Consider the following 15,010-nt stretch of genomic DNA (forward strand, 5'->3'; position numbering starts at 1 on the left):
TCTCCTTCCAATCACATATCTGAGGCCAGATTTTCTCCGCATACTTCAACCAAAACACCGTAATACCCCAGACTGAATTCAGAAGCATATCTGAAAATCCCCTTGTCTTCTGCAATGCAGGCATTAAAACCATTTCAAAAACTGTAAAACCACACTGTTCTAATTCCTTTGTTTTGGAAAACAGGCCTCTTTAAAAAAAAAAAAAAAAGTTACATTAACAGGAATGGTTGTCATTTAAAATGAAATACCTTATAACAGTCTATTTTTAACTTTGAATACAGTAAATACTGATAAATACTACACCCCAGGTGAACAAAAAAAGCTCTTTGGAGTTGTCAATTTTTAAGGGTAGAGAAGGGTCCTAAGACCAAATAGTTCGGAAGTTACCGATCTTGCTTAATAATTCCACGACTCTATGAAGACGTTATCATTCCCATTTTTCAAATGAAGATAGTGAGGATTCCAGAGGTGAAACATCTCACCCACTGTGGTCATTTGCTAAGCAGGGAGCAGAATCAGAATTCACACATCAAGGTACGTATTTTGTCTCTTATGCTGCAAAAAAGTCCTTCCTTGAGTACTGTGACATTATCAAGGAGGACACACTACACGAAACAAAAATAATCTATGTGTCTGAAGAATACAACAGTAATAACGAGGCATAAGCGAAGGCCTTCTTGACTCTGGTCCTACCCCGTCACTGCTCCTGGGCTGCAAAGATGCAGCGGGACGCATCCGGGCGAAAAGGAGACCTGGGGAGGGAGCATGACCACAAAAGAGGGTCTCAACCAACTATGACAGAGGCGTCAATGTCACCTGAGGCGGACTGGAGTGAAAATAAGGACTGATTTTGTGTTCCGCCTGTGCAGAGAAGGTCCCTCTGTCTCATTCAGTGTGGTAAATCCAGATGTTCCTCAGACACTGGGCCCGTCCCGGGGGGGCGCGTCCTCTGGGAACTGGGTGAAAAGAGAACACGGCCGCTCTCGCCCACAACAGAAAAGCCTGGCCTGGTTCGGAGGCGCATTTTGCTGGATAAAGATGCTCATGGGCTCATCTACCTGGCTGGGTGCGAATGTTCTTAGCCAAGAGTCTCCTGAGCCAGGCTGCCTTCAGAGGAGCAACGGAGAGAAGCCAAGCCAGTGGCTGACCGTGAAGGGCCTAAGAATCTACTTTGATCTACTTTGGTAATTTGTAGATGAAGCGGGTAGGATGGGCGAAGAGAGGGTGGTTAAAATTACCCAGGTATGTGATTCGTACCTTCCCACAGCTTGGCCTGGGGAGAGACGTTTCCTAAGTCTCATGGCTGAAAGCCAAACTAAAATTTGCTGAAGCTGGTACCCGCCCTGCCTGTGAATGTACCTGAAGGAGAAAGGAGACAGATCCTGCGAGTGTTGGACTCTTGCTGACTGAGAAGTGTAGCCAGAGAGACACTTCACATGGGATATCCATTTCAACGGGAGGACTACACAGGGCTTTCTCAAGCCACTCTGCTCGGGCAGCAGACACAGCTGTCAGTCGTTCATGTGCAAAGCAACCTGATCTGCATCATCCAGGAGGCTGGGGGAAAGACGGCAAAATAAAGAAAACTGCCCTCAAAGATTAAGGTCACGGAGAGGGTGAAATGAGGACGTGAAATAACCAAAAGGAAAGGAACCAAAGACGTGGACGGTGAATCACTTGTAACCTCCCTGAATGGTTCTCAACCTCGGCAGCCTGTGCCTGCATGGGCTGGGCTTGGCAATTCTCTTCAGGTTGGTCTGTGCTGGGACTTTCAGTGAACGACCCAGCAGATCTAATGCGCCTCCAGAAAGCAGAGCCACCAGCCTCAGCCTAGGCTCACCCCTTTGGGCTGAGTGGTTTTTTGTGCACAGAATTTGCTGAAGACTCTTCTCTGCAAGGAGACGTAACAATGTAACTCTTCCTACAAATGACTGGCTTGCACAGGCTCTAGCAGGCTGTGTAGCTATCCGGAGGGACGATGAAGGTTTAGGTCAGAAGAAAGTGACAGACACGGCATTTTCTGACTGTGCCAAGAAAGTATTCTTAGATCCCAGGTGCAAATTGTGCAAAAGCAAGCCTCAGCCTTCTTCTACCTCCTCCGGATGGCGGCTTCACAATGTAGGATGAATAGCTCCCTACCCCAAATCCTTTTTCCTTTCTGGCGCTCAAGATGCTGTGTGATCTTAGGAAAACTATCCATCGTTTCTGAACCTGTTTTCCCCACAGGTAGTGGGGAAAGGGTTTCCACTGCATAGGTTTGTTATGAAAATTAAATGAGAAAATAGGTATGAAGCGTAGCTAGCACGACTACATTTTTAATTAGCCTTCATTTTTTTGTGTGTATTTTTAAGTGAGGTCAACTCCTGAAATCTTTTCAGGACAGTCTCACTCAGACTTAGATTTAGAGGATTTGTTTCTAAAGCCTTTGTTTTACGGGCAAATTTCCACCCTGCTGTGAATGGAAGGGCTCTTTGAACTTAAGAAATTGTTCCATCCACAAAGGGAGGAAAGAGACGTTACAGGAAAATGCAAGTATCTGGTTATCAGTAACTGGAACGGAACTTTGAAGACACGCTCCCATCATTTTCTACTGGAGGAGACACACGCAGTGATTAATTTTCTTGCTTTTAAAATTCGGGCGCCGTGAAGATCAACAAGTTAGGGTTGTAATTAACAACTCCTGCTAGTTAACGCGTCGCCGCAGGTGCTGTGGGTCTAGATAAAAAGGATTTGATCCTGTAAGCTCCCTCCTTTCTGCTGCTGAAATGAATGCTTCGTGGGTTTTCCCCATGAAAGAGAAATGATACTGGCATGGAGGGGGTTTGCCATAACAATTACTTTTAACTAACGGTGACAGAAGAAGTGACAAGTAGGCGCTGTGGAACAGAGGCAGCCCCAGCGAAACGACAAAGAGAAAAGGAAAAAAGCCCCAGCGGCGCAATATAACTTCACCGTGGGTTGAAATAAGACAATCAGAAACAAAGTTAGCCTCCCACCCAGAGAGAGTGGTTACACTGGCAAATTCCTATTTGAGAGAAATAAAAATTGGAGGAATGGTGGCCGAACCCTATTGTAACCCTGGTCAGGGGACAAGGATAATACTAAGGGTATGGGTTTTTGTGTAACCGTCAAAGATGCTCCACGTAGCACTTTAATCCACAATGTAACAGTGAAACGCGACCACGTACTGCGGATGCTTCTTCCCAGAGCAGGGGCGGCTCTTCCCCCTTGGCACCCGGCTTTGTTCTGAGGCTTGTTAAAAGTTAGAGCCCGGGGCCTCCAGGGGAGGCAGGAAATATTTAGGGCAGGAAGGTAGCAACTAATAGGTTTTCCCAAATATTGGGAGAGGAGCTGTGATTTACAAGGAGAAAGCTGGGCTTGGCTGTCAGCCCTCCGTGGTTGGCCTTGCCGTAAAATGAGGACATGGGACCACAAAAGGTACAAAGTGTCCGTTGTCAGAAGAATGAGGTCTGAGGAGCGACGCAGTTAACAATACAGCGTTGTGCGCTGCAAAGGGGCTGAGAGGAGAGCTCCAGCCTTCTTGCCACACAGAAAAAAGTGTCCCATGTGAGGCGCTGGATGTGTTAACTTCGTCATCAGGACACAGCGTCCATGTGTGTCAGATTACCGCGCTGTACATTTAAATGTTCGCAATCATGTTTGGCAATTATTCCTCAACAAAGCTAAAAAAAAATCTTGCAGACCTGACTCTGTACATCACTGATTCATGAAAAGTCAAGCCCAGCAATGCAAACACCACGATGACGACGCCACCAATTCGGGATTGGTTTTAATGCAGGCTGCAGATGAGATGAAATTTACCTCTGCCTTAAGAGAAAAATGCATGGGGCTAATGGGTAGAGGAGAGAACTACGCAGGCTGCAGAAGAGTGAACATCATCACTCGTTTAAGCCTTTAGACAAACACCTACACAACCAAACCTTCTCCTGCAGGCCTGTCAAATCCCTAACAGCCGGGGCCTGCCGGGAGAACAGATGTATGTGCTTTTAAATTTAACATTCTTCTCTGAAACTCTTTCTATCTTAACTTTTGTGGGAGATCAGGACTGACACTTCCTTGCCGCCTGTCTTTAACTTCTCTGATGCCTACCGATTGGGAAGCTCACAAGGAAAGAAACGATGGATGTGTTTTTAACCCAGTTTTCTCAAAAGAGAACCGACAAGAAGTAAGAGCCACTATTTCCTGCAAGGGTACAATAAAGGACAGGTGTTATGGCCAGTAAGGAAGATGACATGAGCTTCTCCTATGACTGCTGTTGCCCGACCGTCCACAACACCTAGGTAATTACCTGGCAAGGAAACAGATAAAATCTAAGGTTATACAAATGTAATTACTGAAAAACTGAAAATGCTGCTAACTTCATTCTGTGCACAGAGTAGAAATGAACCATGTAAAAATACCCTTATAACCTAATGCCAAACAGGAGTTCTGGAACACTGTCCGGCCCTTTGCAGCCCAACACCGAGTATCATCGTCCTGCACAAGAAGCACGTGGCCTGTTCTCTACCTTACCAAAAAATGCACCTTAATTGGTTACAGAAGAATTTTTTTTTTTTTTTTTTTTTTTTTTAGGGCTGTCTCCGAGGCATATAGAGGTTCCCAGGCCAGGGGTCAAATCAGAGCTACAACTGCCACGTATGCCACAGACATGCCAGATCTGAGCCACATCTGCAACCCACACCACAGCTCACAGCAACACTGGATCCTTAACCCACAGAGCAAGGCCAGGGATTGAACCCATATCCTCATGGATACTAGTCAGATTCACTTCCGCTGCGCCACAACAGTAACCCTGGGTACAGAAGAATTTTAAGAGGTGGCACTCTCATCCGCTTGGGTTTATGTTCCTACAGACAAACAATAAAAAAGCGAGCTGCCAATTTCCTTAGGTGAATTATCCCAATTTGGGACTTGACTTGGGTCACGCAAACTTAGCTGTCGTTGGATCAGATTCTTTCAATCTTTATTGATTTCATTTGCATTTCTCCACGAAGAACCCTTTTAATACTAAAAAAACCTGTCCAGGAGGCAGGAAAGAAATATGTTAATCGACTTCAGCCAGGTAATTTCTAAACAAAAGGCATTATTTCTTCTGTGCAAAGTTCTGCACTAGGCTCGGGAGGAATGACATTTTTGTGAAAAAGAAAAAAAAAAAAAAACGAGCTATTTGGGGAATTGAGCCCTACCTTCCTAAGGCTGGTAAATATAAATCTCAGGCAAAATGATTCCGCAGCCAAATGGTCCAGATGACACTGAATGGAGAGCAGGAAGCTACTCCTGGGACTGAGCTGTTTAAAGACACAGACGGGAGGCTGCTTACCGAGGATGCTGTCATATCTCGGAATCCCCAGGGTTAGAGCATGGTGCCCTTAATACTAGGATGCTCGATACATGTAAACAGTACACTTGCAGAATAAGTATTAAGTAGTAACTAAATAAAATGAAGAGTTTTGTGGACTGGCATCTCGAAGAAGCAGCATCATAAAAGAGTTGAGGGCGTTCCTTTGTGGCCCAGCAGTTAAGGATCCGGCACCGGTACTGAGATGGGGAGATGGTTCAGGTCGCCACTGTGGTGGTGCCGGTAAGAACTTCTGCATGCTGTGGGCACAGCCGAAAAAAAGACAGAGAGAGGGAGATGCAATGTGAGCTGATCTCTCTTGAGGCCAGACTTCGGGTAGAAGCCCTTACCCGGGATGGAGACAGAGGTTAAGGAACAGAATAACGCACAGAAAAGCAATCCGGGTTATGAAGAGACAAAGGGAAGAATGACGAAGGGCAGAGCACCTTACTGAGTGCTGCAAAGGCCACTCAGCTTGTGTTTAGGGCTTAAGTGAAAAGGCAGCGGGGGGGATGAGGCTAGACGGGGCGGGAAGGGCACTTAGCAGGGAGGACCTGGATTCTGTCCTGAAGAAAACAGGGATCCATGAAGGAGTCCATGAGTATTTATAAGGATTCATTTTTTCAGAACAAACAGAGCTGTATCATACATAGATAGGTGACAAGCCCTGTCCCAAGAGCTGCTAGTAAAAATAAGATGCAAAAATGAGACTACTTTATGCATATTTACTGAGGTAATGGAGAGAGCCAGGCCTCAGGCTCAGTGCTGGGGCTAACATCTGCTTCTTGCATTCAGCGAGCACGTCTGACAAAGGAGGTGTGCACGAGGTGCTATGGGTGCAAAGGTGTGTGTGTGTGTGTGTGTGTGTGTGTGTGTATTATGCACGTACCACTGCAAGTAATTTGGGGCTGCAGTGGAGCTACCTCTGCAGAGCGAGCTGGCTCCAAACATCACCCCTGATGCCCAGCCCTGGGGCCTGGCCAGCAGGCAGCCCTGAGCCTACAGCGGGGGTCCATCAGGGCTGTTCCCTGGAAGTTCACAGAAAGCAAAGGTGCCTGCTTTACCCCCCTCTGTACCTAGAAAATATCCAGTGGTTGGGTGTCGTGGGAGGCCTGATCATGAGCTGAAATCAATTAAATACTGAGTGAAAGAAGTAAACTGTTTCTAAATCTCTGCTTCTATGTGAGCCTCAACATTTTTACGATGGGGGGAAAAAAAAACCAAAAAACAAAGGTCTTTATTTTTTTTTTTTTAAGTGGTATTTAGAAATATTTAGTCAGGCATAGGTATAGGTGAAATTCCATCAACTTCCCAAAAAACACCTACCCAGAGTGCTGCCATCTTAACCCAAGGCAGGAGCGCTACAATTTCACTCAATCTAAACATTATCTGATCCAAGTTCTCCCTCCGTGTGCCTAAGTCAAGAGCCAGGGTGTCTTCTGGGTCAGCAGAGTTCTTCTCTACGACATACTCGGATTATGAGTATTCATTCAACTAATAAAAGAAAAAGCATATACTCAACCCTCAACCTTAAAGCCTCAACAACAAACTGCTGAGATGACAAAGTTCAAGGCACTACAGTGTCAACTAAAAATTGTCACTCATCACCTGGCACGACAGGAATGAAGTCACTGGCCGCTGCAGCCACGGACCTTCAACACACGGTGACAGCTCAGGAGCGAGGCATGCATGCGGGGCTCTGGGAAGAACTGGCAGAACAGGCCTTCGGATGGTCAAGAGATTTTGCAGGAGGCTTTCAGAGCCCAGAGGCGTGCCTCTTCTCCCATCTCGAAAAGCACTGAAATCATTCATGGAGACACGTGTTCCTCACGATGAGCAGCAACCTTCTGCCAAAACGTGTGCCTGATGGCACTGTACCCCTCACCCAAATCACAGACACCAACCTCCCCACCCGCCTCTGTGGAGGGAGCGGTTCCTCGGAGCCCTCTAAGGGGCTGGCTTCCGGCCTAGAGGCCTTATTTTGCCCCAATGAAACTGAACTTGAAACTCTCACGTTGTATTTTGTTTTTTTTTTCTTTTTCAGTCGACAGGGGGTAAAATGATGACAAAAACCTACGAGAACATAAGCTCTGTGCTGGCAGTGATTTTTTTGATCCTTTTCTTTAGAGCTGTTTCCAGTAAGTTGAGAACACAGAGCATGCGCCATAAATAGAAATACTTGCTGAATACATTAAGAACAGAACCCCTGCTCTCAGGGAGTTTATCCTCTGCTGGGAACGAAAGGTCTCTTGCCGTGGATTTTTTTTTTTTTTCTTTTTGTCTTTTTGCCATTTCTTGGGCCGCTCCCAAGGCATATGGAGGTTCCCAGGCTAGGGATCGAATCAGAGCTACAGTTGTCGGCCTACACCACAGCCACAGCAACATCAATCCCAACCACATCTTCGACCTATACCACACTCACGGAAACACCGGATCCTTAACCCACTGAGCGAAGCCGGGGATCAAACCCGAAACCTCATGGTTCCTAGTCGGATTCGATAACCACTGAGCCACAATGGGAACTCCGCCTCCCCCTTTTTTTTGGCCATGGAGGTTTTAAGAACACGGGGGCTATATCAATGTGGACAGCAATCACCACTCTGATACAGATTTGTGCAACTGAGGGGCAAGAGATTTTTCAGGGGGCACACGGGCACGTGTTTCCTACACACACAAAAGCATTGGGAGTTCCCATTGTGGTGCAGTGGAAACGAATCAGACTAGTGTCCACGAGGATGTGGGTTCGATCCCTGGCAACGCTAAGTGGGTCGGGGATCCAGCACTGCCGTGAGCTGTGGTGTAGATGGCAGATGCGGCTTGGATCCCACGTTGCTGAGGCTGTGGTGTAGGCCGGAAGCTGCAGCTCTGGTTCGAGCCCTAACCTGGGAACTTCCATATCCGGTGGGTGCGGCCCTAAAGAGAAAGAGAGAAAAAAAAAAAAAAAAAAAAGACAAATAGCAGCAGGGTGAGGAAAATCAACAAAATGCCAGCCCAAGAACCCACATCCCTTGAGGAGTCTTTCCTGGTCCTCACGGACTGAAGAGGAAAAGCTCTCCCGTCCAAGACCTTGTCATTTTGTCACAGACGGCAACATCATCCCTTTCGAGTGCCTGGATATAAAATCCTTGACATTTTTATACGGCTCTGATGAAAAACCTGCAGCTCGTTGGTCAGCCAGATATTTTTTCTACCTCTCTTCCCCCAGATACGCCTGTCTTCAGGCCTGGGTATGAAGTCCGCTTCTCGGTGAGTGAGCGGTCCCTGTTCTTCCTCTCGTCCAGGGCAACTCCGTTCCCTGGGCACTGACCCGCCTAGCCCATCCGAGGAAACCTGCAGATACACACGGGTGTCTTAGCACAGCATTCATTTTGGTTTCTAGGGACTTACAAACTTGCCAAAAATAAGCACTGATGGGTTCTCGGATCCACTCCTCTAAAAAGCTACTCCAATCCACTTTGATAATGTACATGCGATATTTCCACTCAGTCATCGGAAACCTCCTACTTTGTCCCTAAGATTTTATGTTAATCAGTTGGCACAGGGAGTTTCAGGGTATTTTCACATTTTTGATTGAAGAAAAAGCTGAGACACACAGCTGGATTCTCAGTAAATGCATGGACTAGAAAGATAAGTTGTTTCCTGAACCCTCGAGACTTTGGGGCATTATTTTCCCGCTAAATTGCATATTTCTGTCCTTCAGAGAAGTCTAGAAGAGATCTGATTTCCTTCTGTTCTATTGTGTTGGTGTGAACGCCTTTGCAATTGAAAAGGAGGCCTCTGAGGGTGGTAGGAACAGAGTCAGCAGAAGTTACACAAAGTGAGGTGTGTGGCTTTGTGACTGGTTAGCACGCCCGCCCGTGCTAATGAGGCCAAGGTCATGGGTTCAGCCCCTGAAAAGGCAGCTACTTCAGTTAATTCCCTGCCGGAGGACTGCACCCCTAAACTACCACAGATTTGCTAGAAATCCAGAGAGGTGACCCTTGGGGATGCGAGTGGGAGGGTGATGGTGACACAGAGAGGCTGAGGATGCAAATCAAATCCCTTAAGAGAGGCCAGAGACCTCAGGCCCCCAAACTGGCAGCTCTTCAGAGGACTGCTCCAGAAACACCTGCTGCCAGGCTGACCAGAAGAGGGCTCAAAAAGTCTGCGGCTGGTCAAGTACAATCAGGGTGCTCTGTTCCAGGTCTGTCTGGTTCCCTGGGGGGGGGGGGGGGTGATCTGGACAGACATATTCCCACGTTCAAAGTCAAGGAGGCAAACCCAGAGAGGGGCTGCTCCTGAGAGCAACAGGAAATGGGAACGCAGAATCAATAACACAGGAGAAATTCGTTTAAATCAAATTGGCCTTGCACAGATCAGATGAAAGCATGCCTTGAACTGAGAAATATGACTACTTCACTCTGCATCTGATGACCAGAGGAAAAAAAGGTGTGTGCGTGTGTGTGTGTGTGTGTGTGTGTGTGTGTGTGGTGGGAGTGACTTTAGTTATTGATGACTCTGGTTATATAAGGGATATTTGTAATTACTGATTGTCTTTTTGGGAAGCAGAAATAAAATGGCATAAAATCCTAATTATTTTTGCATTTTCTTCATAGTGACAAGAAAAGGAAATGGGATATTAACCTCAGGCAAAAGAGCTAAGTCTCAAACTCCCAAATCAGGTTGAAACTTTCTTTGCAATTCTCTATTTCAAGTTCTGTAACAGCCAACTTTGCTGTCCCAGGTTCACACCAATTTTGAGACCTCCTGAAGACCCGTTGCTGCCCAACTACAGCCCCGAGCGCTGGATCTTCCCAAAGAAATTTAAGACATTTCTGAGCATCTTTTAAAAAATCTTCTGACAGTGTACCATCTGCCTGTTCTGCAGGAACCCTACCCGGTAGCCTGCACTTGAATAGCTGCACCATCAATGGTTTCCAAACCGCACCCATGTAACCAGGCACAGAACAAAGTTCTGAAAAACGGGTAGGTTTAAGAAAAAAAAGAGGGGGGGTTATACTCTCAAGATGCCCTACCAGAGGGCACAGAAACAAATTCTTCCCATGTAGCTATAAAGACTAAGCTGGCAAACTTGACTCAGTCCAAGCATATTTAAAAATATCCCGAACCCACAAAAGGACCAAAGCCTCCTATTTCTTTTTACATTGTATCAGGGATTAATGGGTAATACAAAAGAATACATGGAATTCTTATGTAAATTCCAAAGCACTGCAATCAAAATATCTCTGAACCCCTCGCAGTGTGAGATATAAATCCAAGACCACGGACTCAATTTATTTGTTGAACTTGTAAGAAGCAATGCTTTAATTTATCGAATTATCTCCTGGGAGAGGGGGAAGCAAAAGAAAAGAGATGATAAAAATTGCACTCGCTCGAGGCAAAATCAGAGGTGAATTAAGTCCTGGTGTCCCGGTGTGAACCACACAGTAGAGTCAGGTCAAAGGGGGCAGGGAAGGAAAAACCACACTCAGAAGAGAAAGACACGGTTCCCTCCATGAAGGTCACAGAGACTGGCCCTTAGAAGCCGCTCGATAAATATCTGACCCCCCAACACGGGAAACAACCTAACCCACCCTACAGAACAGGGTTTCTCCTACAGAAAATGAAGTAAGGTCCCCTCAACACAAGCCATCCTTGGGAGGCTCAAAATAAAAAAGGATCTGGAAATGCCTTATGAGCTGCGAAGAGCAACATGATTGAAAGGAATGCCATTTTATACCAGATTTTCAAATTTTTTTGATTGCGCGGATTCTGTGCAATTGCTTTGGGGAGGGAAAGGTGTTAGACGGTAGTTTTTAACTCGCCAGGGTTTGGGTTTCACTTCAGGAGAGCCTGCTGCTGTTCTGTCTCTTTCATCTCAAATCGTTTCCAAATGTGCAGCGTGGTCACTGAGCCCCGATACACCGTAACAGAAATTACCCTCCCTGCATGTGAAGAATGTGTGTGTTCTGGCCCCTGGCACATCTGACGTCCTACTGGACTGCTCCTTGCCACAGCTGCAAGAATCATGCTGCAAGCAGAGTGCAGAGAGGAGCCACAGCCTCCTTGCTAGGTGGAAAATTGTTTTCCTCCGTTTCTCTTTGCAAACATTTGTTTAAGCCTAGGGTAAAAAGAGTATTAAAGGAAGCACTTTGGAGCTAGAAAAAGCTCTTAAAAAAAAAAAAAAAAAAAAAAAAAAAGGCTTTACCCATATAGGCTCATCAGATCATTTTCCACAGGTTTTGAAAAATACTAAAAACTGATTCCCAGACACCTATGATTAGACGGAGGGACCTGAAGTTGAGAACTGGTCCTTTTAACCCCGGGGTCAATGTGCCACTTGAAAGGTGACTGCACTGGCCAACAAGTTCTGGTGTTTTCTTCCGCGTACTGCCCACCCCCATAAAACATGTCCCTGAAATGAGAACATTTTATCACACTATTTAACATCTAGCCAACAGGGCTCATCGAACCAGTCTGCCCAAGTCTGCCCCCAGGCCAAGTGGGACAGCTCCCGAAGGGCTCGTGCTGGGCCCACACTTGACCTCTGCTCTCTGGGGACCAGCTCAGTAGGTGGGTGGTGATGTGAAAAGCTTACAGATAAAGGGACCTGGGATTCCAGGGAGGTTAAGTAATTTGCCTCGAGATACAAACCGTCAGGAGGGGATGAAGCCAGAATCCAAACCCAGTCAACCCAGCACCCAGGTCCCTCCTCTGCCTTCCCTAAATACACAAAAACCCTGAAATCCTGTAACGCTGAAAGTGGCAACACGCTATCGTGTTATCTGATACACAGGTGGCTAACTGTATACTCTCTATTGCAACTTTCTGGAGGAAATCTGTATATTTTAGTCTTCCCCATCCATTACTTAAAAATACATGCAAAAGATGGAGGGGATCCTTTATTAGAGCCTGTGTCCAATCTGTCATTCAGAGAGAGCAAGACCATTTGAGAGCATCTCAAGTCCTCTCTCCCCTTACAGACTCTCCCGTTCTGGGAATCAGCAGACTCACAGCAGCCCCTACGGAAAACAAGCCCCTTCTGAGCAAAGCATCAATGGGCCAGGTGCAATTTTATTTATTTATGTATTTATTTTGCTTTTTAGGGCCGCACCCACAGCATACGGAGGTTCCCAGGCTAGGGGTCTAATCGGAGCTGTAGCCACTGGCCTACGCCAAAGCCACGCCAGATCCGAACCTCATCTGCGACCTACACCACAGCTCACAGCCAGGGATGGTTCCTAGTCAGATTACTTTCCCCTGTGCCAGGACGGGAACTCCAAGAGTTCCCAGCTCTTAATAGTGACTGAGAGCAAAGCAAGATTACTGCAGTTTGGTCAAACAAAGGTGAAGAGATGAATACTGCTACCGAAAACACCTGGGGGCTATTACACCTGCATGACTGCTGAATGAGGACGTTTCGAGCACGGGGTTTTCCTGGGGCAAACATCGTAATATATAAACCACTCTGAGTGTGTCAGACAGAATATACATTCCCTGACACTGGGTGCCCACAGCTATCTTCCCAGGCAACTAAGTGGGCCTTCCTACTTTGCCCCTATAACCTGAATAAACTAACAACAAATACAATCTTCCTGCCTTTAAAGGACCCATGAACCGAGAGAGCACATCTGTGCACCTGAGGAACCGCACACACAATGAGGACTCAAACGGAACACGGGGGTACGGACTGGTTCCTTTCGGACACAAGTATATCAAGTGTTCAGATATGTCAAATACCAAGTGAAATATAACATCGAAAACGTGCCGCAAAAATTTGACCAGGCCAACGTGCGTGTGTGTATATGCACATAAAATGCATCTGAGAGGTCTGATGAGAACAGCCCCCCAAGTGAAAGACAGATGTATTTTTAGGACCTGCCTTCTGGCAGCTAAAGCAAGACACACGTCTTCCCAAGTGTCACCCCCCGAACTGAGAAAACATGATACAAATCTGAAACTCCCAGAAACAAACCTTTGTCTGAATTGCCCTGACAGTAAAACCTAAGAGACCTTCCCGTTATATTTCAACTTAGAGAACATACTTATTCCTGAAAAAAAAATCACTTATTTTCCTTCAAATTAAGTCAAACCCTGATACAATGAATGTAAGGAAAAATCTCTAGGCTCGTTTGGCTTAAGCAATATCGTGCACCTGCAACGTCTGGCACAAGAAATGATACGGTGTCGTTTTCCTTCTATGGGATGGGAGGAGGGGGGTTAATAGTGGATTTCTGCCCTGTATGCTTCACTATTTGAGGATGCTGCTCTATCCCCGGGGGAACAGTGGGGACACAGACACAGTAATTTGTGTCTAGCCCCGCAGAGTAATTTGTCCTCGGTCACATACAAACCATTGACAGGGGAAATGGTGCTCAATCTGCGAGAATGAGTTACCCACTAATTCTAAACCCATCGGAGTTAACAGAAACCAGAGTGCAAAGCTGTTTCTCATTTCACAAGCATCATGACGTCATTATTTCCCGTGTACTATTTTAGTTGATTTCAAGCGAGTCCTTGGGGAGAGAGAGGAAAGGTGCAGTGGGTGCTGACAGCAGTTCACCTGAGGCAGAGGGGGCGGGGTGCAGGGGTCCTGCTCCAACGCCTGGGGCAGCCCTGGCGAGGGGTCCAAGGCAACAGGGACACTAATGAATGTCATAGGAAAAGGGAAAAAGGCCAGTGTCATCACACATGGCTGGGTGATCTGTGAAGTGCCATCTGACTGCACCCTCCTGATCTATGGTCGGGGGTGTGCGTAGTAGATACCGTTAAGGAGGCTCACAGCGAAAGACCAGCATCTCAGCTCTGCTGCTCCACTGCGAACCCAGCTGGAGCTGGTCTTTAATGCACCGGAGGAGTGGTCTGGTAACGACCATCTGAGCACCTACCATGTGGCAAGTACCACCTTCTCTTCTCAAACAATAGAGCCCAGGAATCACCAGGAGCCCGATGGAGGGGGGCCCCTTCCGTGCTGGGTGACCTTGCTTTGCTCCTGCCACTCCAGACACCCACACTGCTTCAGACTCTGAGCCACAGCGAGGCTCAGAAGATCAAGGGACCAGACACAGCAGCCTTTTTAACTTTGGGAAAACCCAATGCTCACTTCACTCAAACGTCGCAAAGTGGTGCCATGACCCTTTAGCTCTTGGCTCACCAATTCAAAGAGCCACATCACATACAGCCCTTAAGCTGCCCACGGCATGATTCTGTGTCTAGTTCCTTTCCAGGTCCCCCCAAGCGGAAGACAGCTCTGGCAGGGAGTCTGGGCAAGATGACTATAGTATTTAGCTTTTGTCCCTTCTTTTGCTCTGTCTTATCGTGGAATAAGATGAACACATCTCAGAGATGGAGTACGCCAGCGTATGTTGGGCTTGCCCGGGCTGCAGACAGACCTGTACGCCAAAGGTACCTGCAGACCTCAGGTGGGCTTAATCTAGCCCAGGATTCTCCATTTCAAAGATGAAGAAACTGAGGTTCAAAGAACATAAAGTACCGGAAGGCCCTGTACAAGCTTAACTCCAAAGCCAGGCTTCCTGTCTCAGTACTACTGGGAACACTCAACTCGGGAGGAAATGGGTAGAACTGAAGACACTAGATTTCATTTTCGGAACGACAGACGTGAATACACATACGCAGTCGCACTCTCTCGCTCGGGGCATTAGTTCTCTTGCC

General features: G+C 46.8%; 1 protein-coding gene across 2 annotated transcripts in view; it reads right to left on the bottom strand.

The window, feature by feature from the left end:
* The window catches only part of SMYD2 (SET and MYND domain containing 2), a 52,703-nt gene that overhangs the window by 36,535 nt on the left and 1,158 nt on the right, over positions 1–15,010 (bottom strand).

Source organism: Sus scrofa, chromosome 9 (genome assembly GCF_000003025.6).
Source record: "Sus scrofa isolate TJ Tabasco breed Duroc chromosome 9, Sscrofa11.1, whole genome shotgun sequence".
NCBI classification, from domain to species: Eukaryota; Metazoa; Chordata; class Mammalia; order Artiodactyla; family Suidae; genus Sus; species Sus scrofa.